This window comes from Xyrauchen texanus, chromosome 10, assembly GCF_025860055.1.
Source record: "Xyrauchen texanus isolate HMW12.3.18 chromosome 10, RBS_HiC_50CHRs, whole genome shotgun sequence".
NCBI lineage: Eukaryota > Metazoa > Chordata > Actinopteri > Cypriniformes > Catostomidae > Xyrauchen > Xyrauchen texanus.
In genome coordinates, this window is record NC_068285.1 from 33,077,597 (window position 1) to 33,094,490 (window position 16,894).

General features: G+C 44.0%; 1 protein-coding gene across 3 annotated transcripts in view; it reads right to left on the bottom strand.

The window, feature by feature from the left end:
• Positions 1 to 16,894, bottom strand: part of atxn1a (ataxin 1a) — a 126,473-nt gene that overhangs the window by 25,003 nt on the left and 84,576 nt on the right. The window contains exon 1 of one of the 3 annotated variants that reach the window (XM_052135428.1): positions 7,315 to 7,409. The exons of the other annotated variants lie outside the window; for them this stretch is intronic. The gene's annotated coding sequence lies outside the window, so the exon portion shown is untranslated. Of the gene's footprint in view, positions 1 to 7,314; positions 7,410 to 16,894 lie in introns of those variants that run through there. 3 annotated transcript variants of the gene reach the window in all.

Below are 16,894 nucleotides of genomic sequence, written 5' to 3' on the forward strand. Positions count from 1 at the left end.
AAAACTCTGTGGTCATTTACTCACCTTCATGTCGGTCCGAACCCATATGACTTTCCATGTAACACAAAAGAATAACTTTTTGAAGAACAACGACGCTGCTATTTTTCGAAACAAGTAAAGTGAATGGGGACTGAGGAACACCTTTTGTGTAAATGATGACAGAATATTTTATTTTTGGCCTTTGATGTTGGTTGCAAAGCAAGGCATTGCTGATTATTTGTCACAGAGTACTAATCAGTTAAACAAAACTGCATTCAATGTCAAACAGACACTCAATACTGCAGGTTTGACATTGCCTTTAAGTGACCTGTGTTTTAATGGAAGAATAAAGAAGAAACATTTCTTGGAAACTTATTTTGCCACATCACATTCATCACTTGCCTTCCCTTCACCTTGACTTTGTTTACAAAGTAAGATGATGTTTTAAATAACCATCATGAACCTGTATGTTTCTACCCTAACAAAACATGCACTCAGTAACATGTCAGGGTTAACTTAAGCAGGGAAGGAGTTTGTCACGCAACTCGTAACATGACAGAGCACATGACTTGTGTCTTTTGCATCAGGTGCCTGACCTCAAAGCTGCCCTGAGCTCATCTAAACCCACACAGGGTCACCCAGTCACCTTTCACACATAGCATCAATTACCTTGCCTCTTGGAACTTGTTTGGATGTATAATATAACATAATTGGTTTGTTCAGAACAAGCTGCAGCCAAAAACCATTGGGGCTTCTGTATCCACTAACAGTCTTGCATGAGGCTTAATTTAACATGTAACTAGAGTTATAAAGATAACATCAGCATTTATGTCTCGTTTGATAGAATGTTAATCCTTGTAAAAACAATGTTCAGTGTCCTGGGCCAAATCCATTCTGTCTGGGGTCTGAATGCACGTATTGAATTCAAACTGTTTGCACAGGAGTCAGACCTCTTGACCTAATCTGTCCCCAGACATATGACCAGCTCCAGCTTAGAATAAGAGCAATGCTTGTTTGATTGAGACAGAGCTTAAAGTACCAGTAAGGAAACTTGGATTAAAATAGCAAACACAAACATTTGTGCTCCTAGCCTTTAAAATCCATTTAGTGTAAGAGGTTGTTTAGATGAAGGATGAGCGTGTTTATATGTGTATTAAAAATAACTTTATTATTAGAGTGTGCATTATTAGTGTATCCTTAAGTAAAAAGCCACAAGTACAAGCCAAGAGGGAATAATTCCAGTTTTTTGGCTGGTTTGCTCTGATGTAGCCTAATACTTTTGTAAGGATTCAGACAATAAATATGAATTTGGACAAAGATATGGATAATATGGAGAAAATGTATATGCCACACACCAGGTGAGAAATAAAAGGAATAGTTCACCCAAAAAGGAAAATTCTCTAATCATTTGGACGGGTGGTAGGCAGAGATTTATAGCTTGTGTTTTTTTTTTAACAGAGAGGAGGCCTTTGTTGTGGGGTTGGTCTGCTCATGGGGGGGTGATTAATAGGGCGAAACATCCGTGATAGGTGGATCTCGGCTGATGACCCCGTAGCTGGCAACTGAAGGCACCTGCGGAGGTACGGCAGGCAGTAATGCCCAGCAGGTTTAGTCATCTACCTGTGCATCTGAGCAATCATTTACTCATCCTAATGCTATTCCAGATGTGGATGACTTTCTTTCTTCCCTAGAGCACAAATTAAGATTTTAAGAAGAATATAGCAGCTCTGTAGGTCCATACAATGTAAGTGAATGGTGACCAAAACGTTGAACTCCAGTGGTTTATTCCATGTCTTCAGAAGTAATATGATATGTGTGGGTGAGAAACAGATCAACATTTAATTAAAAAAGGACTTATAGAATGAGGGTGAGTAAATGATGAGAGAATAAATCCGTAACTCCACCGTAACCCCTGCCATTTCATGACATCTGATTTTGGACACATTTTCAGTCTGAAAGTGAAGAAAGTTTTGAGTTCATATTTTTAACTTTTCTTCTATCACCTTACTTCCTTTGGTTTCAGAGGAGGGTCATTTCCCATCATGTCTGAGAGCTCAATGTTTATTCCTTTGACCTCCTTTCAATGTTCCAGAACCTTTGACTTCCAAGCGGTTCAAGTAAATGAGGGCCAATGTACTGAGAGAAATGTTTATGACAGCAGTCTGAGGATGAGTATGAGTAATACTAGATACTGCAAGAGCCTTGAGCAGCCATTCGAAACTGTTTATACAGTTATTCATATATTCCGTTATACAATGTTTTAAATTAAAGATGAAGCAAGTACATTTTTCGACACTACAATGCTTTCTCCTATCTCAGCTTAAAATGCAGAGACAAATCTTCTGCCACACAAAGCCAAATGACGCCAACACTGAAACTGAAAACATTTCTTAAATATTTTTTTGAATGTCCAACCAAATGTGGAATATAACAATTTCACACCTTCTTTACTCTAAATCTGAGTATAGCTGAGCCAAACCTGTCTGTCACAGGACAGATACTCTACGAGATCTAATTCTGATTTTGACAAAATTAATACAATGTTTTGCTTTTGTATGGCAGTATAAGTAAATCATTTTTAGGTTGAGTTCCTCTTAGAGTGTAAACAATGTGGCTCTGTTGCAATTTCAAAACATTGTTTGAGCATCCCAACCTGCCTGATATAGCAACATTGGCTCAACTAATGGCATGAGTTTGGGGCGCAGCTATCTGTCTCTCTCTGACCAATGACAATCAGGGGGAGTTTCAGGAAATCTGTTTGGGCATTCTAGTGGCGCAGAAGACACTGGCAGTTGATAGTGAGTCAAAAAAGGACCTAAAAGTAGTCTATGCATCATATTTCAAGTCAAGACGTCAAGATTTTCCCTGAAAAATTACCAAAATCAGGCTGTTTCTCACAATGCCTTCAGAAGTCTTGGAATATAACACACATGTACATTTAGGTCCTTTTTTTAAGCTTTAATGTGAGACACTATTGTATTGAAAAGGCGGACCAGAATATTCATTAAAAAAAGGTACAAAATGAATGCAGGTTTGGATAGATAGAATGACAGAACTGTCATTTTTGAGTGAACTATTTCTTTAAGAGAACGAGTGAAAAAGCTTTGACAAGTAAACGTGTATAAACGGGTGCGGTGATGGCCGAAAACGTAGACGTGTGATTGCGAGGTGCTTTTGTGTTTATAATAGTAATTTATTAATTCTATCTCTCTCTCTCTAGAAAGCGCTCCACTGAGATCCCAGTGTGAAAGGACACAGTTTTATGTGTTGAGGGGGAGAGAGACTTAGGCACAATGGAATGCCACTGCAACTCCTGTCAAAAACACTTTTCCCATGCGCCGGGGGGCCAAAACTTCCCCCAGTAGCCAAGAATAGCACTGCTGTCCTCGTAAACTCACCAAAGTCACACACACACAAAACAAACATAAGGTCGTGGCTTTTGCAGCATCACACCACCAGAACTTCAAAGGAGTCATGAGTGCAGTCAAAATGACTTGAATCGGCGATACCATTAAGAAGATGACAGATGGCAAGCTGAATACTTTCATAAGTATACTGCACTTTGATCTAGCAGCTTTATAATAATGACATTACACCATATATATGAGCTTCAATTCATTCAAAAGGGATAAGTGCATAGACATCAATTTCGTAAAAAGTTCCATCTCTCCAGGTTAACTTAAGGGCAGCTATTTAAGAACTTATCTTTTGTGGACGAGGCAATGGTATACTTAAGAAAATCCTGTTGCAGAACCCCACCTTTGTCACATTAATACTTAACAAAACACTGGGATGTTCAGAACACATTTGGACTTTAACAAAACAGCAGCGAGAGTGTGATGAATTGCTATGCTTCACCACGCACACTAAGCGGCCTATGACATTTTATTGGAGGAGAGCTTTTACTCTAAAAGCCCCTGATTTGTTAGAGGAGCCCTTGGCATAGTAGAGCTGTCTGAGCTGAAAAACAGAGTGAGTGAAAGAGACAGCGAGAAACAGACAGGGAAAAAAGAGGCTCAGCTCACAAAGTACAAATTTTTATGTCTGAAGTCTCAGTTAATTACCCTCAAAATGAGCTCATATCGAGTGTTTCACAGGCCTTTTTTTCCAGTATAACATTTTATTCCTCTTTCTCCGTGAATATGTGAGCATATGTTTCTCTATTTTCATGATTTTCTGATTTTATTCCCTCAAATCTTTTGATGCTAAGGACCTGAAAAATAATCTATTGTAACATATATACACGTAGGTATGTTTTTATTTCTTTCAATTAATAACTATGGTTGTCAGTAGAAATAAAATTATTATTCATAATTTCCAACCAGACTTTAGAAAGCAGAACGAAATGGAGAAGAATTTCTTTTAGAAAAAGTAAGAATTTTTTTTTTATTATGGGACATCTTGCCCCATGTGGTTTCTCAGTGGCTGAGTGGCACACCTGGGAAAAAGGTGTTTTACGTGAAAATGCAGCTTTCAGAGCCAGCTGTGTTGTTTGGTAAACAACAGCCCTGTTGCTAGGCAGACCTGTATTATTGCTCCACCAATCAGGGGATGAGTTGATGGTGAGCAGGACACAGCAAGCAGATAATGTCACTACACAAGTAGTAAAATGTGACATAAACAAATGTCACATTTGAAGGCATAATTTTGCATGTGCGATAGTGGAGTGTAATGGATTACTGAAATGACAAGGCAAATGTCTGTGTTTTTGATTTGTAGTCCAATTACAAATTTTTGTAAGTTTACATTTTTGTAAGTTTATTTTAACATACAATTTATTATGTATATTTTTATATAAAAATCTTACATTTATAGATTGTTAAAAAATATATTAAAAATATACAAAAATAATAACTGCAATAAAGCAGAACAAAATATATTTCATGTAGCTTTTATTGGTTACAACTATGGTTGCAACTAAGGATTATTTTGATAATCGATTAATCTAACGATTATTAGAACGATTATTCGACTATTCGTTGATTATTTCAACGATTAATCATTAGTTCTTAACTGATTATTCATCTTGTGCTCAGCCTAAATGTTTATATTACACATGCTTACTAACAATAAAGAGGAGAAAATCATCTTTTAAAAATACCTCTAAATGACATTCACTGAATTAAAGGGAAAAAATCCCTAAGTTTAATACAGTAAAGAAATTCACTGCAAAAACTCCTATTGTTAACAAATGTTTTTGTCTTGTTTTCCATTTAAAATGGTCTAAACAAGATTAATTTACTTGAAGCAACATATAAGATATTTAGATTTGCTTTAAGAGAATGTATCTTAAATATACAGTAAGTGTATTTTGTATAAAAGTGTATTAATTCATTTGTTCATCTTCTGCAAGTGCAGTAAAGACAAAGTATACTTATATTCAAGATCTATTCTCTAAAAGCAAGTATAAATATCTTATAAGCTGAATTTTTAGATATTTTTAAAATATATTATTAATATTATATTCAACATTCTCAGATAAAAAAAATGTCTTCTGCAGTATAGCTGCTACAAAAATGTATTTTGTTTTAAATGGAGTTTTAGATATTTTTATTGAAAAACAAGCAATAACAAAAACAAAAACGTATTTTGTTGCTGTGTATAATGGGGTGAAGACTCTCTCACATTTCTGTTCACTTCAATCCATCTTTAACTCACAAAAAAAGCTCTCTCTTCTTAACAAAGCTGCATATTGCCAATTGTCTTCACGATAAGAAATGCACAGTGACATATATAATGATTCAATAAGTCACCAATCATCACGTTATAATCTAGCTGCATTAAGTGTTCGCACTCGAGAGATGAGTGACCCACGACAGAATGGGATCAGCCGGATGCAGTTTCAATCTCTCCACCTTAGATCGGGACATTCAAGCAACTCATAGAAGAGGAGCTGACTGGACAAAGAAATGCCAATTTCGGAGTTTGTAGTTATTTACATGATCTGCTTCCTCATTAATTGAACTTTAATAAAGATAAATAATACATTAAAGATGTAATGCAGGGGTGTTTCCTTTAAAGAGCTCCGGCTCCACTTATTTCACAACAAGAGTTCATCTGTATTTATTTATTGGTATTTTTGCATTATAATTCCCTCATACTTTGTGATCTACATCATCTGAAGCTGTTTGGAAAGTTTAGAGTTCATCTGGACTGTGAGCTGTTTTTTTTCCTCTCCTCAGTCAGGTGTGAACTGCAGTGCTGCTCTCGCGTGCCATCATTAATGGGATCTAATTTTACGTTATATGAGATCAAACGACTATTCGACAACAAAAATCTAAATGATTAACTTATTATTTCAGCCCTAGACTTATTATTTCAGCCTTCACCTTTTAGGAATACTACTAATTTGTGACCTGTTGAGAGCAACGGGCATTTTCGAATTGACAGGGTAATCAGCCAAGCATAGTGCAATGAAGGCACTAGTTGATCTCAAATGTAGTAATATTTTAGTTTTGTACTCTTAATTATTTTCGTAATTATTTTCAAAATTTTCTAACAATTTTGGGAGTCACAGTCTAAAAGTATATTAATGACGAATGTATTTGTTCCAAAAATGTATGAAACATTTTTGTAATTGCAAAAAATAAACACTGCATTAACAGTGTTTGCTGTTTTAGGGGCTGCAATTTATGTTGTTATATATTTAAGCTGTTACTATTTCAACTGAAAATATTTTGCACCAAATTTCATCATTAAATTCAAATAATAAATATTCACCTTCCAAAGTTCAGCTCCAAGATATTGTTATTATTAAATGCCATATTTATTATTTGACAGGTATATTTCAGTGGTATAAATTCAGTTGGAAATACAAGCTTGAACTGAAATTTGTCTAAGATGAATATTTAGTTTAGTTCATTTTTAGTCATAGAATTTTGTGCAAAATGTTGTCAGTTTCAGAAACATTCACAGCTTAAACATATAACCATGTTAAATTGCAGCTCAAAAATTGCAAGCAATGTTAATGCATTTTTTTTTTATTGCAATTCAACATGCTTTTTCAAATCAATGATATTTATATAGTCATTAATATACCATATCACACTGTCTCCTCAAAGAATGTCCCCGTGATATTTGTGTGTGTGTGTGTGTGTGTGGGGGGTTATATATGGGGGGGGGGTGTTGTCATCATGCCTCATTCAGCTTTTCCTATCTCCCTCCAGTGTTTCAGAGTGTGCTGCGGACCATTGAGGTTGTTACAATCCCAACTCAGCATATATACTCAGTGCAGGCCTGCAGCACTGCCTGCAGAGCACACACACACACACACACACACACACACACACACACACACACATTACTCAATAATAAAATACAGTATAATATTCCTACCCTTTTACTCTCGTCTCTGTCCTTAGGCAGTGTAAGGAGCGTTATAGCGATAAATGAACATGATCCACATAAGCCTGAATCAAAACGCCCGACGTACAGCTGCACTCAGGTGGGTTTACTATAGTCACACTCATACTTCTGCATCTCTGTCATTTTGCAACACGCTCCACACCCTTTGGATACACACAACACAGAACATACCATTATGGAAACGGAGTAACAAGACAACACAATGGAGGAAGTGTGGGTGTATAATGAGTGTTTAAATAAAGATGTGTCTCTGTGCTTTCAAATTTGAGTCTGAGAGTTCATTCAGGATGTATTGTTTTTTTTTTCAGTAACCACCTGCCGTATTCCATAAGGCATAATACGAATGACATCGAATCCTCTCACTCCCAGACTGTGCCGGCTTGGCCAATAAATAGAGATGGTAGTACCCTGCTGTATCACAGCCTTAGGTAGAATAATTTTAGAATAATCATTTTCTATTTTTCTGAGAATTTAGATTACATATAGTGTAAAATGTGTGTTCATTTAATCTCACGGATGGACAGACGGAGGGACGAACAGACAGACAGACAAATAGATAAATAGGCCCAAAAAGAACTCCACATCACAGATTGCAGCTACAGAAGAAAGCCATGCATAATGTATCTCTGGGGTACAATGTGTGAGATAAACTGTTGCCTTCAGAGGATTACATAGCAGCATTTCCAAGTGACATACCCAGAGCTTATGTAGCATTTGTGTTGCAACTAAGAAGTAGATCCACTTTTACTGTTTAAATTTTGGAGCAAATGATGAAGAGGACAGATCATGGTTTCATGTCAATGTCATTTCATGCTTTCTTTGCAATGCTTAACAAGTACACATTTCAAGTACCCTATTCTGCAGATTAATTATACTCTGTACTGCTTTGGCAACATTATATTTTGGCAGGCGTGCTGATAAAGCATCATTGATGAGCAAGAGAGCGCGCAAGAGAGAGACCAGGCAGATGGTAACAGCGTGTTGGTGCAGCAAAACTTGTGACAACAGCCATTAGTGCTTCAGGAGTCTGAGAGTGAAGACAGATAGTGGGATGTGTGAACATGTGAATGAGGTAGGGAACGAGTGAGAATCCTGAACGCAACAGAGATTGAAGGCATGAGCGCTGTAGACATTTCACACAAATCTCTAGACATACAAACTACGCTGTGGCATCAAAACATGGCGCTTTGCTTTGACTCCCAGTTTTTCACTTTGTGTCACTTGGAAATATACTTATCGACCACTTTCTTAGGAACACCTGTACGCCTACTTATTCATGCAATTATCTAATCAGCCAATCGTGTGGTAGCAGTGTAATGCTGAAAGTAAAATCATGCAGATACGGGTCAGGAGCTTCAGTTAACGTTCACATCAACCATCAGAATGGGGAAAAATGTGATTTCGACTGTGGCAGGATCGTTGGTGTCAGATGGGCTGGTTTGAGTATTTCTGTGTTTTCAGTATTTTCTGATCTCCTGAGATTCATAACAGTCTATAGAATTTACTCAGATTTGTGCCAAAAACAAAAAAACATCCGGTGAACGGCAGTTCTGCAGACGGAAATGCCTTGTTGATGAGAGAGAATGGCCTGACTGGTTCGAGCTGACAGAAAGGCTACGATAACTCCGATAACCACAAAACACAATTGTAGTGAGCAGAATAACATCTCAGAATACACAACATGTCGAACCTTGAGGCGAATGGGCTACAACAGCAGAAGACCACATGTATCTATTCCACAATTCGGATCAGCTTCAGAGCCTTTCTTACAAGCTCATTGTGAATGATCAGTCAAACCCAGAGTCCTGAGGATATCCGTGTTACTACAGTGAGACAATTATTACACCAGGTGCTGTATGTCAATAAGTAACCAAGCATGATACTAATTGCACTGAATCTATTTAGAATTTGCAGAAATCTGGGGTTAAAACGAAATCTCGTTTCAGTGTTTGCATAAGATTGTTTCACTTGTTACAGCGTGCAAGAAAAAAAAGGCACCCTTTCTAAAAGCTATTCCTATCATGTTAACTCTTCTCTTTTTTTCTGTCCTGATGTGTCACGTGGTTGCGGCTGTGGCCACAAGTCATAAACAGCAATGGCATGACTCTTGCAAGCTATTTTTGAGACAAGGCTCACAGTGCCAGCTTCTTTAAACGTTTCCCTGAATGTAATTTCCCTCAAAGTTACTATCAGCTGTGGGAGGTCTATCCAAGGCTGTTTCTGTGTTGAGTAAACAAGACTGACAGGATAGATCAGGTCAGTGATTAAGGTGGCATGCATGTGCCAGAGTAATTTTTTGAGGGGTTTTAGAGGGCAATATATGCTCCCTGGAATTGATTGTCTAAGGCTATTTTTTCCCTTTATGAGCGATTTTCTGAACCATATAAAACACAGCTTGCCATACATTTATTTAAAAACAATATAAATAATTGATTGAAACAAATTCTCAAGCAGATCAATGACACGCTCTACTATGAATGCTCTACTAAAATACATTTTAAACAATTTGCTGTTTCCTGTGTTACATGATAATCACTGCTGTCTGTCACTGTATTTTGATGTATTTAGATTTCTATTTGAATTATTTGAGATATTGGACTGATTTCTTTGTGATTAATGCTTTTTAGAGATTTTAACGAAACAGCACTTTATATTAGTTCCACATTTAACAACAATGTCCAGATAAAGGTCAGTGTAATTTCTGCACTAACTAGATAGACAGATATGAATTATATCAAATGCCAAGAGCCCTGGTTAATTTCTGAACCTGGCATCATTTTTAGGCACTAAATCTTTCAATTTAACCAATAACTATTCATTGTGATTATAATTTATTTTAATGTAATAAAAGTAACACAATTGATCAACTGACCAAGTACTACAAACCTCTAAGTAGCAGCTGATTTTGTTCATGCTTTTGTGGCCCCCACAAAAATGTGTTTTCAAACCTGATGTACTTTCTTTAGCATGTTCCCACAGAAGTTCTTTCAAACCACTGTAACATAGCAATCCCTTATCACCTCACGGCAACACTGTTTCACACTTTACAAAGAGTCTAAAAAAAGTTTAAAGTACGTTTGAGCGTCTGAGAGCACCAACACGAGACGTTTGATTCTTCCTATGACTAAAATTAATTAAAGGAACTAAGACAAGAAACATATAAATTTGATATAGAAAGTGGAACACCCTTTCTCAATTCCAAATGATTTTTGCCAGCAGATTTGAAAAGAAATTGCCATACATTCTCCAGTTTTACTCACCAGATCTTTGTCTGAACACGACAGGGATCCGATTACATGGGTCAAACTGATATCACTGCACAGAATCTGACCTTCTTAACTCTGATTAATGTGAAAGTGTTACTGTACACATTTCAGCAGAACAGCTCTTACTATTACTATAGCGCTTGTAAGGCAAGCATCATGATTACTATTATATGCTCTTACTTAGGGTTAGGGATTTTACCAACCTCCAAAGTATTCCAAGTATTAAACTTCAGCATTTAACTCATCGCACTCACTCTTTATGTAGCAGACATGGACGATAACTAAAATCGATCCGATTTTGTACTGGAAGATGATACAATACCAAACATTTTTTATAAATCCCCAAGAATTACATTGAAGGAGTAACCAAAGCAATATACTGTATAGGGACTAGAATATCAATACCTTGGGGGTTAGGCTCTTTTGACTTAGGCCAGACAGCCATCACCTAGCAACCTCCCAGAACACTCTAGCAACCACATAGCAACATTTTAACACCATAACAACCTCATAACAATGCCCTGGTAACACCCTTGCATAATGATGGTGTGTTTTGCATGGGCAAATCACTCAACTAGTTATTTATCCCTATTTTGAAAAGGGAGCAATTGTGATTCCCTCATTGTCTGTTGTACAGGGGGTTCACGATGCAAATGTATTGGTGTTACATTTACCATTTAAAGATTCACATCTCATTATAATGCTGCTTTGCAATCACAAGCCCTGATCAGTATCCACCTTCTATCACATGGAGAAATTCAACAAACTGGAGGAAAATCGTCTAGGTTACGTATGTAACCTCCATACCCCGATGTAGGGAACGAGACGTTGTGTCAGAGAAGCGACACTAGGGGTCTCTCTTGAGCGCCGATATTCACCTCTGAACTATGAAAAAAGGCCAATGAGAGTTGGCAACCAGTATTTGCATGTCCCGCCCCGGACATACGGGTATTTAAGCGGCGCAAATACGGGAGTTCATTCAGGATTTTTCTGAGGAGCCAGAAATGGTCCGGCCACAACAGGGGCTCGGCTCAGCGACGTGGCAGGGGAGACACAACATCTCGTTCCCTCCATCGGGGAACGGAGGTTACATACGTAACTTAGACGTTCCCCTTCTGTCGCTCTCTCCACGTTGTGTCAGAGAAGCGACACTAGGGGTCCACTTAAAAAGAGCCATGCACTGAGCCGTGTACGTGATCAGCTGATACAGGAGTGAGCAGGTATTCCTACGTGCAGAACGACCAACTGTATCAGGCTGCACGTACCCTTCCCCAATGCCCCATTTAAGCCATCAGGATTCCTTATCGTTACCCTGGAGGGGGGAACAAGGTGACGGCCGCCAACATGGGAGCGGGCCAGCCTGGCTGGGCCTCTTTTCTCTCTATGTTTCTCGCATAGAGCAACTACGGCCGGGGCCCTTACACGCATTGAGGGAAGGGGTCTTAGCCCTTATTAGGGTGGAGAAGACCCTGCGGAGGCCACACCTACCTGGGAGGGAGGCAAATTTTGAGTGGCAAATACATCGCATGGCCTATACTTAGGTCTTATGCGGAACAGTAGTGCTGGTGGTAGATCCAGCCTCGCAGAGGGGGAAGCATACAGCACGGCACCCGAGGCAGCTGTAACTGCCTAAGGAAAACACTGAGTCAACTCTCGTGAGGGGACAGAACCGTGGTTTTACACACAGGGGGAGTCCGAACAGGAGGCCTTACCTGTGGGGCACCTATACCAGTACAGGGTAGCTAGTGGTACCCGCAGTGGTTTGGGTCGGCGAGTTCCTCCGCAGAACTGCGACCCACGAGGGCTAGGGAGGAGTCAACCAGTGTCTCAAACCTGGGATCTCCTGGGAAAGAAGGCGCACTGTTTCCCCTGGTTAGGGGAAGGGCTGGGTGCAAGCGATTCACCCGGTCAGATCGTGGACGTGCCACCGAAGTTCTCACGGGCTCGGTACCTGAGAGAACACGGTACGATACTGACTCAACTCGGAGATTGTAGAATCTCGCAAAAGTGTTAGGTGTTGCCCAGCCCGCTGCTCTACAAATGTCTGCTAGGGCAATGCCCCTAGCCAGTGCCCACGAGGACGCAACACTCCTGGTGGAGTGGGCTTGGACCCGCAAAGGGGGGGGCACGGCCTGGGTGTGATAAGCCAGGGAAATGGCGTCGACAACCCAGTGGGCGAGTCTCTGCTTGGAGACAGCATTCGCTTTCTGCTGTCCCCCAAAGCAGACGAAGAGCTGCTCAGAGCGTCTGGTGCTCTGTGTGTGGTCCAGGTAAATACGTAAGGCACGTACTGGACACAGCAGTGAAAGGGCTGGGTCTGCCTCCTCCCGGGGCAGTGCTTGCAGGTTCACCACCTGATCCCTGAAGGGTGTGGTAGGAACCTTGGGCACGTAGCCCGGTCGGGGTCTTAGGATCACAAAAGTGTCCGCCGGACCGAACTCCAGGCAAGCGTCGCTAACAGAGAACGCATGCAGGTCCCCGACCCTCTTGATGAAACGAGCGCGATCAGCAGGGCGGTCTTGAGAGAGAGGGCCCTGAGTTCAACTGAGTCAAGCGGCTCGAAGGGGGGTCTCCGGAGTCCCATAAGGACGACCGAGAGATCCCAGGAGGGAAACAGGTTAGGCCGGGAGGGAGTCATCCTCCAGGCACCTTTTAGGAACCTGACGATTAAGTCGTGCTTACCAAGAGACTTGCCGTCTACCGTGTCGTGGTGGGCCGCGATAGCGGCAACATACACCTTGAGGGTGGAGGGGGGAAAGCCTCCTCTCCAGCCTCTCCTGAAGAAACACGAGCACTGACCTAACTGCGCACTTCTGCGGGTCTTCGGCTCGGGAAGAACACTAGTCCGTGAACAGACGCCACTTCAGGGCGTAAATATGCCTGGTCGAAGGGGCTCTGGCTTGGTTAATAGCGTCTATGACGGCCGAAGGTAGGCCGGCTAGATCCTCCGCGTCCCGTCCAGGGACCAGACGTGGAGATTCCAGAGGTCTGGATGCGGATGCCAGAGCGTGCCCCGTCCCTGAGAAAGAAGGTCCTTCCTCAGGGGATTTCGCCAGGGAGGGGCTGTCATGAGGAGCGTGAGATCCGAAAACCACGTCCAGTTGGGCCAGTAGGGGGCCACCAGAGTGACTTGCTCCTTGTCCTCCCTGACCTTGCATAGCACCTGTGCAAGAAGGCTCACTGGGGAAAAGCGTACTTGCGCAGCCCCGTGGGCCAGCTGTGCGCCAGAGCATCTGTCCCAAGGGGAGCCTCTGTGAGGGCATACCAGAGCAGAGAGTGGGATGTTTCCTGGGAGGCAAACAGGTCTACCTGGACCTTGCCGAACCTGTCCCAAATCAGCTGGACCGATTGGGGGTGGAGCCTCCACTCTCCGCCGGGCAAGTTTTGCCTTGACAGCGTGTCCACTATCACATTGAGGTTGCCGGGGATGTGAGTGGCGCGCAGTGACTCCAGTCGCTGCTGACTCCAAAGGAGGAGACGACGGGTGAGCTGTGACATGTGGAGGGAGCGTACTCCGCCTTGGCGGTTTATGTAGGCCACCACCGTGGTGCTGTCTGTCCTGACTAGGACATGCTTGCCACGAATCAATGGAAGAAATTTCTTCAGGGCAAGAAAAACGGCCAGCAGCTCTAGGCAGTTGATGTGCCAGCGCAGCGGGCCTCGGTTCCACCGGCCTTCGTGAAGACGCGAGGGGACAGAGACAGGCCGAAGGGGAGGACCTTGTACTGATACGCCTGGCCGTCGAACGCGTACCGTAGAAAGGGTCGATGTCGAGGGCGAACTGAGACGTGGACGAACGCGTCCTTCAGGTCTACCGCTGCGAACCAATCTAGATGCCAGACGCCAGATAGAATTTGTTTCTGGGTAAGCATTTTGATCGGGAGTTTGGACAAGGTCCGATTGAAAACTCGCAGGTCCAAGATCGGTTGTATGCCACCGCCTTTCTTGGGTACAACGAAGTAAGGGCTGTAGAAACCCTTCTTCGTTTCGGTCGGAGGAACAGGCTCTATCGCGTCCTTGATTAGAAGGGAGGCGATTTCCTCGCGCAGGGAGTGGGCATGTTCGCCGTGCACTGCGGAGGAACGAACGCCCACGAAGGGGGGCGGAGACCTGGCAAACTGAATTGCGTAACCGAGTCGGATGGTCTGGTGCAGCCACCGTGACGAGCTGGGCAGTGAAAGCCATGCCTCTAAGCTCCGTGCTAGGGGCACCAAGGGGACGAGTATTTTGGACGTACCTGGCGGGCTTCGCAGCGGTCGCGGAACAGGTAACGCGGCGTCGGAGGCGCTGTGGCGTCCCGAGGCTCTGGTGCTGAGAATAAACTCAAAGCACTTACCTTGTTCCGCGCACCCGGCAGGGGGCGGGTTCGTGACTGAGGAGGAGGTCTGATGCTGGCGTCCTCTGGACTCGTCTGAACCGGCCGGCCGAGGAACAGTCGTGGGGCTGAGGGCGGAAGCACTGCATCCTGGGCGCCGAGACTGTTGAGACCTGAAAGCAAATTGCCGTGAGAATGGCATTTGCGGGCCATGTGACCCAGAGGTAAAGGAAATAGCTCTTTTATTGAGAATTTGGGTACCGCAGCCCCCATCAGGGGGTGCGGCAAATGAAAAAACAAAAGATTCTCCTCCCGGCCCTCCACCGGGGGACGGAGTGGTCTTACCACCTCCGGAGCTAACTTCTCGTCCTCTGGGTCCGCTGTCTCAGGGACGCTTGGGAGCCTTCCGGGTCCTCGAAGGGGTCCGTGAGGCAGGGGGCGTACGCTTCCTGTGGTTTGCTCGACGCCGGGGCTGAGAGCTGGGCCCAGGTTGGGGCGGAGCAGAAGGTCTTCTGGCCGCGGGAGGACGCCCTCGGCGAGCAGGTGGGGCCTGGGCCGTGGCGGCAAGCTTGCGGTGCGGCATGATGTGCGAAATGGCCTCCGTCTGCTTCTTCACCAGGGAGAACTGCTGGGCAAAGTCCTCAACGGTGTCGCCGAAGAGGCCGAACTGGGAGACAGGGGCATTGAGGAAGCGAGTCTTGTCAGCTTCACGCATCTCAACCTGATCGAGTGCCTGCGCTGTGACCTTCGTTGCTCTCAGGGCGAGGTCGGTCGCTGAGCGCAGTTCCTGCAGCGTGTCGGGATCAGGGCCACCCCCGTGCATGTTGCGAAGTGCCTTGGCTTGGTGGACCTGCAGGAGAGCCATGGCATGCAGGGCGGAAGCGGCGCGTCCGGTAGCGCTGTAGGCTTTCACGGTGAGCGAGGATGTTGCTCTACAGGACCGGGAAGGGAGTATGGGCGGCCCCGCCAGGTGGTAGTGCTTCCGGGACATAAGTGGAGCGCAACAGCTCTATCCACCTGGGGGATCTCCGTGTACCCGTGGCGCGCTCCGCCGTCGAGGGTGGCGAGGGCGGATGAGCAGGTGGCGGTGCGACGAGTGGAGAGGGGTGCTCTCCACGAAGACGTCAGCTCATCATGCACCTCCGGAAGAAAGGAACCGGGGGGGTGAGGCTGTGAGCGGCGCCCCACGCCCAAGAACCAATCGTCCAGCCATGATGGCTGTGGGGAGGATGGAGGGTTCCAATCCAGGCCCACGCTGTTGGCTGCCCGGGAAAGCATATCGGACATCTGTGCGTCGGCCTCCTCCTGGGCGTACAAGCCCGAAGGCGGCAGCCCAGAGGAGCCCTCAGCATCAGAGCCCACGCCCTCCGATGTCACGGCGAACTCATCTGCTTCCATCGCAAGAGGGTAGGCAGACTGGCTGTGAGGCGAGTCACCGCCACCTCGAGCGGGGACAGGAGTCAACGAGCGTGCCGGGGCGCGGGTGTTCCGAGGCGTACCGGCGGAGCTGCACCCGCTGCCATCCCGGATCGCCTCCATCGCCAGCCGCATCGTCCTCAATCCCATGGGAAGAAGGAGCGACGCGGGCGAGCTGGAGTGGCTTGCTTACGGTTGTAAGCAAGCCGCGACCTAACGTTGTCATGGTCATGTTCTGCGCAATGAGAACATGAACCATCCACAAACGCAGCCTCAGTGTGATCACTGCCCAGACACACGAGACAACGCCTGTGGCCGTCGGAAGCAGAGAGTACTCTACGCATCCAGGAACAACACAGAGGCGGAAAGGCATCTTTATAAAGACGGCGTCCTTAAAAGGGCGTTCAACGCCGCTGTGTTTTTGCTCTTTTAGAGGAAATTACTCTTTTAAATAAAATCACTCTTTTATGAATGAAAGAATTAGTGAGAGATCTTTCTTATCTGCAACTGTCGATGCGCTCAGGGGCAGGAAGTGCACAGCCGTGCAAACAGG